Below are 14388 nucleotides of genomic sequence, written 5' to 3' on the forward strand. Positions count from 1 at the left end.
ATGTTCTTTTGAAATTAAAGTATAATATAGTTCAGATAATGGGTTGGAATGTTGCAGAAGTTATGAAAATCAATCTAGACCAACTTATTTCTACATCTTTGAATTTCCAAGTAACTGTCAATATCTTCTGAAGCTTCTAGAGACAAGTAGTAAACCTATTTTATTTTTCAGAAGAAAATGTAAAACACATCTCTGAAATATTTATTCATTGTTTAGTCTAAGAATTCAGATTTTAGCTTTGAAAAGGAAAAAAGTTGGGTCATGCAAGTTTACCTCAGTGCAATAGTGATACTCACAGGTGTCCTTGACAGCTCTCATCTTAAGAATTGGTGTGATGAGAAACTGTAAGAAATTGTCAAGCCATTGTCATACACCAATTCTCATGATGATTTTATTCAGTCAGCACTGAGTGAACACATATCCCTGTTTTGCTATAAATTACATTGTCTGCACAGACCAATTGTCCTCAAGTGTCTGTTTATAAAAATCAAATTGTTTCCATTTTTTCTCATGTAAGATGGTATGTGAGAAAACATCAACAACAACTGGTTTGTTGTTGCTTCAACAAAATTATGTACACGGCACAGAGCTATGTCTATTGATTGCACTGCTTCAATAAGAAAAATAAAAACTATATTATCTAAACTTTAGGCTAGATCAAAATTGTTGAGTGGTATCTTTACCTTTTTGATGCATATTATCTAAATTGGGTAATGCTAACCTCATTTTCACAAATTTCTAATTGAATTACCTCTAAAGGGGTCTTTAAAAAGAACATCATAAACACTGGCTATTGAATTTTTGGCATTTCAATTTCATTTACTTCAGGTGATAACTCCAATTTACTTTTAGGATGCTTTACATTCTTGATATCTGTATATTTTTTGCATATACTCTTTACATTGTATGATATTCATTTTCTTTGATCTATGCCTTCATAGTCCCTGTTCATCTTTCAAAAAAAAATTTGTCATCCTTTAAGCCTCTCCCCCTGCCCTCCCTTCCCATGAAGAATGAGATGCTTGTTATGTTCTCCCTTAGCACTTTGTGCCTAATAAGAACTAACATCCATATATAGCACTTCCTTTGTGCTAAACTCTTTTTTTGTGTGTGTGTGTGTTTGTTGTTTTTTTTTAATTTCTTTATTGATTTCAGAGAGGAAGGAAGAGGGAGAGAGAGATAGAAACATCAATGAGAGGGAATCATTGATCGGCTGCCTCCTGCACGCCCCCCACCGGAGACCGAGCCCGCAACCCAGGCATGTGCCCTTGGCCAGAATTGAACCCGGGACCCTTCAGTCCGCAGGCCGACGCTCTATCCACTGAACCAAACTGGCCCGGGCATGCTAAACTCTTTAAGTTAGAAGACCTTTGTTTTGGGAATGTTTTAGTTCCTTTCATTTTCATAAAAGCTCTATGAGTTAGATAATATCATCTCCATTTTACAGATGAAGAAACAAAATGATAGAGAATTTAAAGACAGCCTAAATTCACAGGCAGGAGAGTTAGGAATTTAAATATATTCTGGGTCCAGATTCTTCTTCTTCCTTTTTAAAAAAGTCTTTATTGTAGAAAGTATTACATATGTCCCCCTACTCCCCCATAGACCCCTTCTGGCCCACCCCATCCCTCTCCCCCAGTGATTCACCACCATATTGTCTGTGTCCATGGATTATGTACACGATCTCTTCCCACCCACGAACACCATCCGCCCCTGCCTTCCCTCTGAGATTCCACCGTTTATTCCATGCTTCTATGTCTCTGTTTATTTTGTTCATTAGATTCCAAGATGAGTGAGATCACGTGACACTTGTCTTTCTCTGACTATCTTATTTTGCTTAGCATAATACTCTCCAGATCTATCCATGCTGTCTCAAAGAGTAAGAGATCCTTCTTTTTTACTGCTGCATAGTATTCCATGGTATACGATTAGATGTACCACAGTTTTTTACCCACTCATCTACTGATGTGCACTTGGGCTCTTTCTAGATATTAGCTATTGTAAATTGCCCTGCTATGAACATAGGGGTGCATACATTCTTTCTGATAGGTGTTTCTGATTTCTTAGGATATAGTCTTAGAAGTGGGATCACTGGGTCAAATGGGAGTTCCATATTTAATTTTTTGAGGAAACTCCATACTGTTTTCCACAGTGGCTGCACCAGCCTGCATTCCCACCACAAGTATGCTAGAGTTCCCTTTTCTCCACATCCTCGCCAGCACTTGTCACTTGTTGATCTGTTAATAGTAGCCATGCTGACAGGTATGTGGTGATATCTCATTGCTGTTTTAATTTGCATCTCTCTGATGATCAGTGACTTTGAGCGTTTTTTCATATGTCTCTTGGCTATCTGTATGTTCACTTTGGAGAAGTACCTACTTAAGTCCTTTTCCCATTTTTTAATTGGATTGTTTGTTTTCATTTTATTAAGTTGTATGAGTTACTTGTATATTTTGGATATTAACCTTTATCAGAAGTATCATTGCCAAATATGTTTCCCCATACAGTGGGCTCCCTTTTTGTTTTGTTGTGTTTTTTTTTTTGTTGTTGTTCTTTTACTGTGCAGAAGCTTTTTATTTTGATGTAGTCCCATTTGTCTATTTTCTCCTTAATTTCCTTTGCCCTACAGTGGTCGGCAAACTGTGGCTCATGAGCCATGGTTTTCCACTCTATTGACTAATGTGTTTGCCGACCACTGGGATAGGGGCTTAATCACAAGGAACAACAACAGCCTGTAATTATTGGAATCGAGAGTCTAGGTCAGTGGTCGGCAAACTCATTAGTCAACAGAGCCGCAGTTTGCCGACCACTGCCATAGGAGATGTATCTGTAAACATATTGCTATGAAGAGTTGTCTGAGATTTTGCTGTTTATGGTTTCTTCTAGGATTTTATGGTTTCCCAACTTACATTTAAGTTTTTTATCCATTTTGAGTTGATTCTTTTGTATGGTATATGTTAGTGTCTAGTTTCATTTTTTTTGTACTTATCTGTCCAATTTTTCCAACACCATTTATTGAAGAGACTGTCTTGATTCCATTGTATGCTCTTGCCTCCTTTGTCAGATATTAATTGACCATAATGGCTTGGGTTGATTTATGGGGCTTCTGTTCTGTTTCATTCATTTATATGCCTGTTCTGTGCCAGTACCAGGCTGTTTTGATTACAGTGGCTTTGTAGTATAACTTGATATCTGGTATTGTGATCCTTCTAACTTTGTTATTCTTTCTCAAGATTGCTATGGCTATTTGGGGTCTTTTCAGTTCCATATAAATTTTTGGAATATTTGTTCCAGATGTGTGAAATATGCTGTTGGTATTTCAATAGGGATTGCATTGAATCTATACATTGCTTTGGGTAGTATGGCATTTTAATGGTGTTGAGTCTATCAATCCATGAACATTGTATATTCTTCCACTTGTTTATATCTCTATCTTTTTTCTCCATATCATGTAGCTTTCCAAGTATGAGTCTTTTACCTCCTTGGTTAAGTTTATTCCTAAGTATCTTAATTTTTTTGTTGTTGCTATGGTAAATGGGATTGTTTGTTTAGTTTCTCTTTCTGAGAATTCCTTATTGGTGTATAAAAATGCCATCAATTTCTGAGTGTTAATTTTGTATCCTGCTACATTGCCAAGTTCCTTTATTAAATCTAGTAGTTTTTTTATGGAGTCTTTAGGGTTTTCTTTATACAATATCATGTCATCTGTGAATAATGGTAGTTTTACTTTCTCCTTTCCAATTTGGATGCTTTTTATTCCTTGTTCTTTTCTGATTGCTGTGGCTAGGAATTCTAGTACTATGTTGAATAAGAGTGGTGAAGGCAGCCCTAGCCAGTTTGGCTCAGTGGATAGAGCATTGGCCTGCAGACCAAAGTGTCCTGGGTTCAATTCCTATCAAGGACACGTTCCTCAGTTGCAGGCTCTTGCCTGGCACAGGCCCTGGTCAGGGCTGGTGAAGGAGGCTACTAATCAATGTGTTTCTCTCACATGGATGTTTCTGTCTTTCCCTCTCTCTTCCAGTTTCTCTAAAAATCAATGGAAAAATAACTTCGGGTGAGGATTAACAACAACAACAACAACAAAAGACTGGTGAAAGCAGACATCCCTACCTTGTTTCTGTTCTTAGGGAAAATGGTCTTAGTTTTAAGTATGATATTTGCTGTAGGTTTTTCATTTGTGGCTTTTATTATGTTGAGATATGCTCCCTCTATTCCCACTTTGCTGAGAATTTTTATCAAAAATGGGTGTTGCATTTTGTCAAATTCTTTTTCTGTGTCTATTGATATGATCATGTGATTTTTATCTCAGTTTGTTTATGCGATGTATCATGATTTGCAAATATTGTACCAACCTTGTATCACTGGAATAAATCTCACTTGGTCATGGTGTATGATCTTTTTAATATATTGCTAGATCTGATTTGCTAATATTTTGTTAAGGATTTTAGCATCAATGTTCATCAGGGATATTGGCCTGTAATTCTCTTTCTTTGTAATGTCTTCATCTGGTCAAGTGTTCCTTCCTCTTATATTTTTTGATCAGATGCTAAAGACTCTGGTTTTAGTATATTTTCTTGAATAAGTATTATTTTCTGTGGGCCCTTAGGAAAATTTCCAGAGACTTCAAATAATTGTGATTTATTAGATTTTTGAAATTTTGCATGGAACTTCTCACCCTGCTACCTCAGGTGGAGAAGTGTTAGTTAACTATCTGGCTAATGATTTAGCATGTTGTTATTAATTAAGAAGAGCCTTAAACTTGAACTTCCCCAGTCTCTGTTTCAAATACTTGGAGAATGCTTAAGTTCACTCTTTTCTTTTCAACTATCTCTCCTCTGGGAAAACTCTTCCTGCTGTTACTCTGGGTACTGAATTAGGTAGTAGCACTTGGTCTTCTCCACTTACCTTTGTTGACTTGGAACCTCTGCCCTTAGAGCAAGTTGGAGTGATAGCAATTGAGGCCTCTAATAGGCTCTGCTTGCCACATCGGAAGTAGGTTCTGTGTCCTGTAGATTGGGATAGGTGGGAAAAGGGGAGCTCCCAAGTTCTTGGCCACATTCAGCAGAAATTTAGCTTCTTCACATTAGAGCAGAAGGGTCTGAGAAATGCTAACAGCCTGTCCCTCCGGGTTAGATAAAACTTGATTGGTAACTCAGCAGAGAGAGCCCTACCTTCCTGGTCAAACCTTCCTGGAGTAGAGTTTCCATAAAACTGAGCAGGGCAGGTGGCGAGATGGAAGGAAAATCGGTAGGATAAGGATCAGATGCTAAAGACTCTGGTTTTAGTAGATTTTCTTGAATAAGTATTATCTCATTTTCTGTGGGGACTTAGGAAATTTTCCAGAGACTTCAAATAATTGTGATTTATTAGATTTTTGAAATTTTGCATGGAACTTCTGACCCTGCTACCTCAGAAGTGGAATGCCTCCAGGGATGGTGTTCTTAACGAAAATGCTATAATGTGTATTTCAAATTTGCTAGTTGTTACATGACAGTCACCATACTTTTGCAATTTTCGGTTTATTTTATATAATATCCACTGGAAAATTTTCTAAGCCACAGTTGTCTCTTTTACCTGGATCCCTGAACCAAACTTTACTATTTATTGACTTTTGCAAAGGAGCCCTCTTCAGACACTGCTGCGGGAGCTACCAGAGCTTGCCATCAACCCCCTTATCTCCTTGCTGTGAATGACTGCCAGTGGCTCCTCTTATCAATCTTACTCTCCCAGCCTTTAGGGGGCAGACACTCAAAGGCTGAGACCTCAGGAAAGCTTGACCTTCTTTCTGTGAGGGTTCAAAATGTTGAAGGTCGCCAAGTAGCAAAAACTTGGACAATGCCATTAGCAAAACACTTAGCCCAATGACAGTGCAATTGCAAGACTATTATTATCAGTATTTTCTTAGTTCTATATTAACATATGAAGTCTATTTAAAGCTAGCCTAAAACCACACACAGTTTCTGTGAGACAATATAATTGACACACATTTAGAAATCTATGCCGTTTATAATTTGGAGTTTTGTTTTTTTGTTTTGTTTTGTTTGATACTAGGTATTGCTGTTCATTTTTCCTCTAGAAGCATGAGCTTCACGAGCAGGAAAGTTGCTGTGGTTTTCATTAGCCGGTTTTCAAATTAGTTTAACAGTGACTGGGCCTAAAAGTCATGATTCTGCAGTTTAGGTTTGCTTGTCTGTCTTAGGCTTTTAAAAATAATTTCCCTAAAAAATCTAAAGATTGATGACTATGATTAATTATGCTTGCATAATCACTCATGATTTTTTTTCTTTAGTAAATTTACACATCATTTTTTTTTCACTACAGATATAATAACATCTTATATTTAGAAACACTCTGTACTTTACTAACTGCTTTCACATAATTTAATCTCATAACAACCCTGTGTGGCCAGGTTTATTATTCCTCTTTCACGGACAGAAAAATTGAGGTTCATAATACTCCTTGGTTTCTACAAGCTCAATGATCTTTTAAGTAGAAAAACTGAAACTTGAACTGATATATTTTGATAGTACGTGTAGTACTCTTTGCAATATATGTTAAATGCTTTTTAGTATGAATGTGTTGAGGTGAGGAGACTAGGTGAAGATAAGGTAACAAAGTAGATTGAAGTAGTTCCAGTAAGAAAGTTAATTCCGTATTATTTCCATTTTTGTTAAATGGTATATCCGGAATAAACTAAGTATGTTGCTTGAACTTACACTGATGTACATAGTTACTATATCTAACTGTTATACTTATTTGTGTACAGTAGGTCCTCGGGTTACTTGGGAGATCTGTTCCTATGGCGACATAACGCAGTGTTCGCCGTAAGTCGGAACCCACCTACATAAGCACCTACGTCACTCCCATGGAGCACATACACAGCAGTAATGAAGTGAAACAGTAAAGAATATTTAAAAGAAAGATAACAATTCATGACCTTTACTTGTGGTAAATAAATAATAAAAAACATAAAGCACATATGTACATACGTTGAAATGATGGAACTATTTTTTTTTTAATAAATAAATGGGAGATGGCGACATAACCACGAAATGACATACATAGAGTCGGACGTAACCCGAGGACTGCCTGTATTGTAAAAATTGAGAACCTGTTGCCTACATGTTTCTTAGTGTGAGAAAAATTGAATTTACTTTTACCTGTATTTAACATAAGCAGGTTAAGTTTTAAAAATTAATCCCAGAGAAGAGGTAGGTTCTTTTCTTCTATTTAAATTGCTGTTTGTTTGTTTGAAGATCATGACATACACAATTGTACTCTAATTTACTCTTTTCCCCCTTTATTCATTTTCCTGATTTTGTCTAATTCTATGCTTTCCACAGATTGTGAGGACATGAATTATGAAATATCAGTCCACATGGAAATGAAAATATTGTGGAACAAAGGGCAAACAACAACGACTACTTCTAAGACCCAGAGAATATTAAAATATTTCTGTAGTACTTGTAAGTTCTCATCAAATGTAGCCTTATTTAGTAATAATGATTCTTGATATTTTGAATTAAAAGCTTTCTACTTTTCCTAAAAAGCACATAGCTATTTGAACACATTGTGAGGCAGGATAGTTAAGAAGCTGGGAAAATTCCTTGGCAAGTAGAATGAGGAAACCGAAACAGGTACCTGAACAAAGTGGCCCAGAAATTTACAGCAGAAACAGAAGGTCACCTCCCCAGAAATAACATCGAGGCCTCAGTTATATTTCAGCTCCAGGCCCAGAAAAGCAGCAAAACCAGGTGGGTGACATCAGGACCAGCTGCATTGAATAATGACCCAATGCTCTGGTGCTGACCAATCAATAGAGAACATGACCCTAAAAGGGCACACCTGCAAAAACTGATGAATATTGAGATCCTCTCCTGAACTCCCAGACTTTAAAATCCCTCAAAGCAAAGGGCCCAGAACCCTCTCTCCTTCCCAGGAGCATGTTAGAGCCTTTCCTTCCTGCCTCCTCTCTTCCCCCACAGGCATGCATCTTCTAAAGTCAAAAGGTTCCCACCAGACTTGCAATCAAGCGAGCAATGGGCATCAAGCAGCTCATCCTGAGCTAAGCCCCTGAACCTGTCACCAACACCCACTTCTCTCTGACTTCCCCATGAGCCAAAGCAACCTTGTCTAGCTTCTCTCCTGTTGCTTCTTCTATCTTAAGCACTTCCTTGTTTCGCTGACTCCGGCTCTAATAAACATACTCTCAGTAACCTGGACTCATACTGTGAAATCTTTCTTGCATGAAGTCAAGAATCCACACACTACCAGCTGGTCCTAGGCAAATCCTCTCAGGGCCAGGTCCCTTTCCAGCAACCATTGTGAATGGGTGAAGTTATTTTCTAATATCAACTATGTCAAAAGACTTAATAATTGAATGATCCTTTGCCATCTCTCTTGGAAATTTGAGCTTGGTGGATGGAAATCAAAGAATGAAAAATCCTAAGAGAACTTAACCAGGCATAGTCTTGTATCTATCTTGTTCTTATTTTTGTAATTGCATGCAGAATTATTTCTTTTCTCCTTCCTCACCCCCTTTTTTCCCCTTCTCTTTCTCTCTCCCCACCTCCCCTTCAGGTTATCAAAACATTTCAATTTTGTTTATTTAAAAAATATTTACTGACTTGCTTCTATGTACTAGGCATTGTGAGAACCACCTTTGTATTCTCTTAGTACTGATAGTTTAGATGGGGAGTCTAACAGTAATACAGTCTATATATATAGATATAGTCTAAGCCAGCGGTCGGCAAACTGTGGCTCGCGAGCCACATATGGCTCTTTGGCCCCTTGTGTGTGGCTCTTCCACAAAATACCAAGTGCGGGCACGCAAGTACAGTGCGATTGAAACTTCGTGGCCCATGCGCAGAAGTAGGTTTTCAGCTCTCAAAAGAAATTTCAATTGTGCTGTTGATATTTGGCTCTGTTGACTAATGAGTTTGCCGACCACTGGTCTAAGCGACCGGTTGACCCATTGGCCGGTCGCTATGATGCGCATTTACCACCAGGGGGCAGATGCTCAACACAGGAGCTGCCCCGTGGTGGTCAGTGTGCTCCTACAGTGGGAGTGCTGCTCAACTGACTGATGGGCACCAGCTGCCAGGTTTACGACTGGTGAGCGCAGCTGCAGCGGTGCCTGCAGCAGAGCAGCAGCAAGCCTACCGAGTGGTGGCGGCAGGCACAGTGGGGCCGGGATGAGAGGGCAGCGTGGCACCCGGCCCGGGCTCAGGCTCCTCCCCAGTGGCCTACTGCTTGGCACACTACTACATCCCTCGGGGGATATTGGACTACTGGTTTCAGCCAATCCCCGGGCAGACCACACCAAGGGACCCCACCGGTGCACGAATCCGTGCACTGAGCCTCTAGTTGCTATACAAAAAGGAGAGTTACAGAGAAAATTTAATTAAATTATAAGAAATTAAATTAAACTGTCCTGTAAGCCTATGAAGATCACAAAAAGACTGTAGTATCCGTGTGCGCAGAGTCTCTCTCTCTCTCTGCCTCTCTCTCTTTCAACTTTATCGTTCTTTCCCAGCCTTTATTTAATTCCCAGAATTAAATAAAATATATTTAATTCTGAGGCCTTCAAAAAAAAGGTTCTATTTTCAGATAGAGAACTGAAATAGTTTTGATAAAATGGTTTATGTGGAATGCCTTGAAAGCAGAGATTATATCTTATTTATCTTTGCCTCTCTGAAATTTAGCACAATGCTTAGCTTATAATATATGCTCAATAAATAGTTAATGAATCAAGGCTACTAGTTTAGGGTGTACTATAGAATATTGTTCTACCTTTCTATGATCTTAGATAACATGTATATTGTCACAAGGAAATAAGATCTGCTAAGAAAAATTCCAAGAAGACTAATAAGCGAGAAATGTTTTAGAAAAAGGAAATTACTTTTAAAGTAACTCAGTAGGCATCTTCCTGCTACACCTTTCCTGTGGTGAGTTGCTTGAGGAAACTTATCTTTCTCTCAACACATAGTTTGCACTTTGCTTTATGTTGAATTAGTTTAAAGTAAGCTGCTTTTGTGTACTTTCTACTTTTATCTTTCTATAACTCTAGGGACAATTTCAGTTTAGAAAGTAATCTTTTCATTGCTATTACTCTCCTTTTTTTTTAAAAAAAATTGCTTTCATTTCCTACTGTTATCTCTTTTCTTTTGGATATATTCTTTTAAGTAGTCTGTCTTTTTATGATGGATTCTTGCCCAGTTTTATTGAATTTAACTTTCCAGGAATATCCATTAACTTAATTAATTTTGTGAAAATACCATCCATACATTATTTAATCTAAAATGTTTTCAATTATATGATGCACAATCATTTTACCTACCACTAATAAAAACAAACAAACAAAATATTGCCAATTATAATAGCCAGGAGACATCAACTGAAATGTGCATCCTGATTTCAGGAATATTAAAATGTAAAAAAATGTATGCTTTGAATTTATAAAATACAAAACAATTACATCACAGTTTTACCATAAATTTCCAATTACAGTGTATATATATTTATACAAAATTAATTACTTTTATGATACTTTTAGGTAAAGGGATACTGTGCTGTATATTAATGTACAACAATGACTTTGCATGTTTTCAAAAATATTCTGAGAGCTTTAAAAGATATCCTGCTAGAATGGACTCTCAAAAATAAGAACTTTGTCTATTTTGTATGTACCCCAAATACCTACATGGAGATACAATAAATATTTCTTATGTGAATTTGTGAGTGAATTCATGTTTTATTAGAAATGCCATGTATCTGTTTGAAGCAAAGCCCAATGAACCAACAGGAATTACTAATTACTGAGCTCTCTAAATGCCAGCTTATGTTTTTCAGATATCTTGTACTTCTTACAGTATAGCTTCCCAAGCCTGCCTCTGTTTTCTCTTTTTGCCAACTTCTTTCCATTTTGTAAGTATTCAATTATTAGGAAGATGTTTATAATTCAGTGATGTTTCCATTAATATTTTGTGAATTGCCATGAAAAAAAATTAAGTGACATAATTCATACTTTATGACTATCCATACATGTACACTTAAAAAGTTAAAAGGAAATAAATTAATCTTAAAAACTGCCTTGTAGTAATATATTTAATCCACTTGGCAACAAACAAGTAGAGATCAGTAGGCCATATAAGGAAACAAGTAATTTAACAGTGGGACCAAATTTGTAGGGTCTGATTTTATTCTCTTTCTTGTTTTTCCTCCATTTCTAAGACATTTCTGTGGCTTTGGTGATGGTTGATTACAAAGTTATTCTTATGTGACAGATGCCATTTAGAAAATGGCATCTAAGTTACCAATCCAATAACATTTGCAATCTCAATAGTTATATCATATTTAATTTAAGCCTAATACAAATTCATTCTGATTTCATAGGCAGAATATCACAGTAGCTAAAGACATAGCCTCTGGAACTAGGATCTCTGCACTTGCAATTTATCTCTGGCTCTTGTTAGTTATATGGACATGGAAAGTTAGTTTATTCTTTTGTGCCCTATTTTCACCTTTCTCATGTAATTTGTATCCCTCTTCTATATTCTGTGTAAGGATTAAATTAGTTAGCACATGAAAAATTCTTAACAGGTCAGGTCAAATACTAGATGCTGGTTTTGGTTTCTCTGTTTTTCCCTCCAGACCCAGTGTGTCCTTCACTGTCCTACTCTGTGACCTGGGAGGCTGACCTTCATGGTCTTCATTACTTGGACCCTCTTGCCCTTTGATTTACAGTTGGATTTGCAACTGGAGACAATGAAAGGAGATGAAAAGACAGGAGGAGTGACATTGGGATAACCCCTCCCCCGTTTTCCCACTGCCTGATTGTGGTTTTGGCCTTGATTATCTTTCTCTGTCCTCTTTCTATACCAAAGGTCGCAGCTACGATGTTGTGGTCTATTTTCTATGGTCTAGCTACTGCAGTTGTGTTACTACTGCTCCCTCCCAATGCCCCATCAGACACCAGGTTTGTCAAGGCTTGCTGTGTATCTAGGCCCTGGCACTTCAACATTCCTTGCTGATTTTCTTTACCGTATTTACATTCTCTGTTAATAATCCCTTTATTCAACTATCCTCAATCAACCATTTGAGTGTACCATTTATTTGCTCCTGGGATCATAAACAATATAGTGCTGAATTATTTAGTTTAAACAAAATATTAGATTATTTCCTTCAAGTAAATGAAATATCATTAACAGTGATAACATTAGGAGTTGCAAATCTTAGGTAAGAAAAATTGATTTTATTAACCTGTGTCATGGGCAGCATAAATTTCCTAAGAATTAAAGTGGTGTGGTGTTTGTGTGTGTGTGTGTGTGTGTGTGTGTGTGTGTGTGTGTGTGTGTGTGTGTGTCTAGAATTGGGACTAGACTGCAGCCAGAACAAAATAAAGGCTGATAGACCTTTCCTCAGGGGTTTTTCACATGGTCCTTCCCATCTATTTCTCCCTTCTCAAGCGTTGGAATCCATGGGGGTACTGTTTGAGTGGCCAAATCAAGTCAAATATAGAACAAATCAGAGTTTCCAAATTTAGTGGGCATATTGGAGTTGCTGTGTGGGTTGAGGAAAGAATGATCCTCAGTGTTGGGTGGAAGAAGCTTACAAGACCATATAACTAAGAGCTAGACCTGAAAGGTGCTTGTAGGAATAATTAAGAAGGTCATGGCTAGTTTCCATTCAAGTAGGAATTACAGGAAGAACTAGGTAGCCTGAAAAATTATTAAGTACAGTGGCTGTATCTTGTGGGACTGTAATAAGTGTAACAACCTTTTACTCTATTGGGCACCTAATTGATAAATCTATATTGCATCACAGAGGACTTAGAGGAAACAGATTGTTTCTATATTTCTATCCACAAACCATATTCTGGATCTGTGCATGGCTGAGCTTGCAGGAAACAGAGACCATTATGAATCATAAAGGTGAGACTGGGATATAGAAGCATTAGCACTGTATGAAGCAATAGCATTTCTTATGTGAAACAGCAATGGTTTTGTTCATTCTGGAAAGGAATTTAAAATAATTGGCTTTCCCAATATAACTCACTTTCATCTTATTCAGAGTTAAGTATTTCCAACTCAGAAGTCAAGTAAAATCCTATAAATATGTCAATTCTCACACTTACCACAATAGGAGTAAGAGATTATAATATGATGTTAAGAGGAGGTTACGAGATCTGAAGTCAGACTTCCTGGATTTGAATCCCAGCTCTTTGCTACTTACTCTCCCTGTAATTTTCCACATTTTTTTTTCAACCTCCGCATGTCTCATTTTTCTCTACCACATTCTTGAGATCAGAATACTATTTATTGGAAATACTGTGAGAACTGAATAAGTTTATACATGCAAACAAATTAGTAGAATATGTATCACGTAGTAAACATTTAATACACCTTAGCTTTATTGTTATATGTGTCTCTCCCCAAGCAAATTATATACCTACCTTGAGGTATGAATCTATACTAATAAGAGGGTAATATGCTAATTAGACTGGATAGACCAGACATCTTCTGGACAAAGCTGCAGTGGCTGTGAGGGCCAAGGAGGGCTGGCAGCCACAGTGGCCGACAGTGGCAGCAGCAGTGGGGTGATGAGGGTGGCGCCTTCCCCTGATCTGCCTGGTCACCTCCTGCAGAGGGAGGCCAGACTGCATCTTAGGCCTGCTCTGTAGGACATCCCCTGAGGGATCCCGGACTGTGAGAGGGGGCAGGCTGGGCTGAGGGATCCCCCCTGGCCCCAAGTGCACAAATTTTCATGCACTGGTCCTCTAGTATACTTATAGGATGAATAATACAGTAAGTATTATGGATTACCAAGTCTATCATAATGGTAAATACTAAATATTTGCTTAATGACTAAACAAGGTTAACTTGCCTTAAAATATGAATCTCAAAGACAAAAGAAAAGCATATATATTGTCTTTTATTTCAGTTGTCACTTGGATTTGCTTGTTAATCACTAGAGAAGAGACTGTTAATAGTTTACTGCACTTTAAATTTCTGTGTGTTTTTCCCCAGTATTAACACATCAATGCAAATGCATAACTATACCCTTGGGTACATATAGCAGCATTTTCACATTTAAGTTTTGATTTTGTTTGTTCACAGTTTAATTATTTGCCAAAAAGTGAAAATCATATTAAAACAATAACCAGTAATAAGTTATAGGCATCAATAAGGGGGTTGGTAAACTACTCATTTATATTCTTTTATAGAAATATCAAAGATTATTTTATAACATGAAATTATAGTGAGTCTACTTAATTTGTACTAAACAATGTACAAAGCGCAGCCAGTGCTATTATAAACTTCGATAAACATCCAGTTAGCATCAACATATGAAAAAGACAGTTTGCTTCTCCTGTTTACTAATTCTGCA

At 37.3% G+C, this 14388-nt stretch overlaps 1 protein-coding gene across 1 annotated transcript in view; it reads right to left on the reverse strand.

The window, feature by feature from the left end:
- The window catches only part of GRID2 (glutamate ionotropic receptor delta type subunit 2), a 1386076-nt gene that overhangs the window by 352297 nt on the left and 1019391 nt on the right, over window positions 1-14388 (reverse strand). The window lies entirely within an intron of this gene.

This window comes from Eptesicus fuscus, chromosome 2, assembly GCF_027574615.1.
Source record: "Eptesicus fuscus isolate TK198812 chromosome 2, DD_ASM_mEF_20220401, whole genome shotgun sequence".
NCBI lineage: Eukaryota > Metazoa > Chordata > Mammalia > Chiroptera > Vespertilionidae > Eptesicus > Eptesicus fuscus.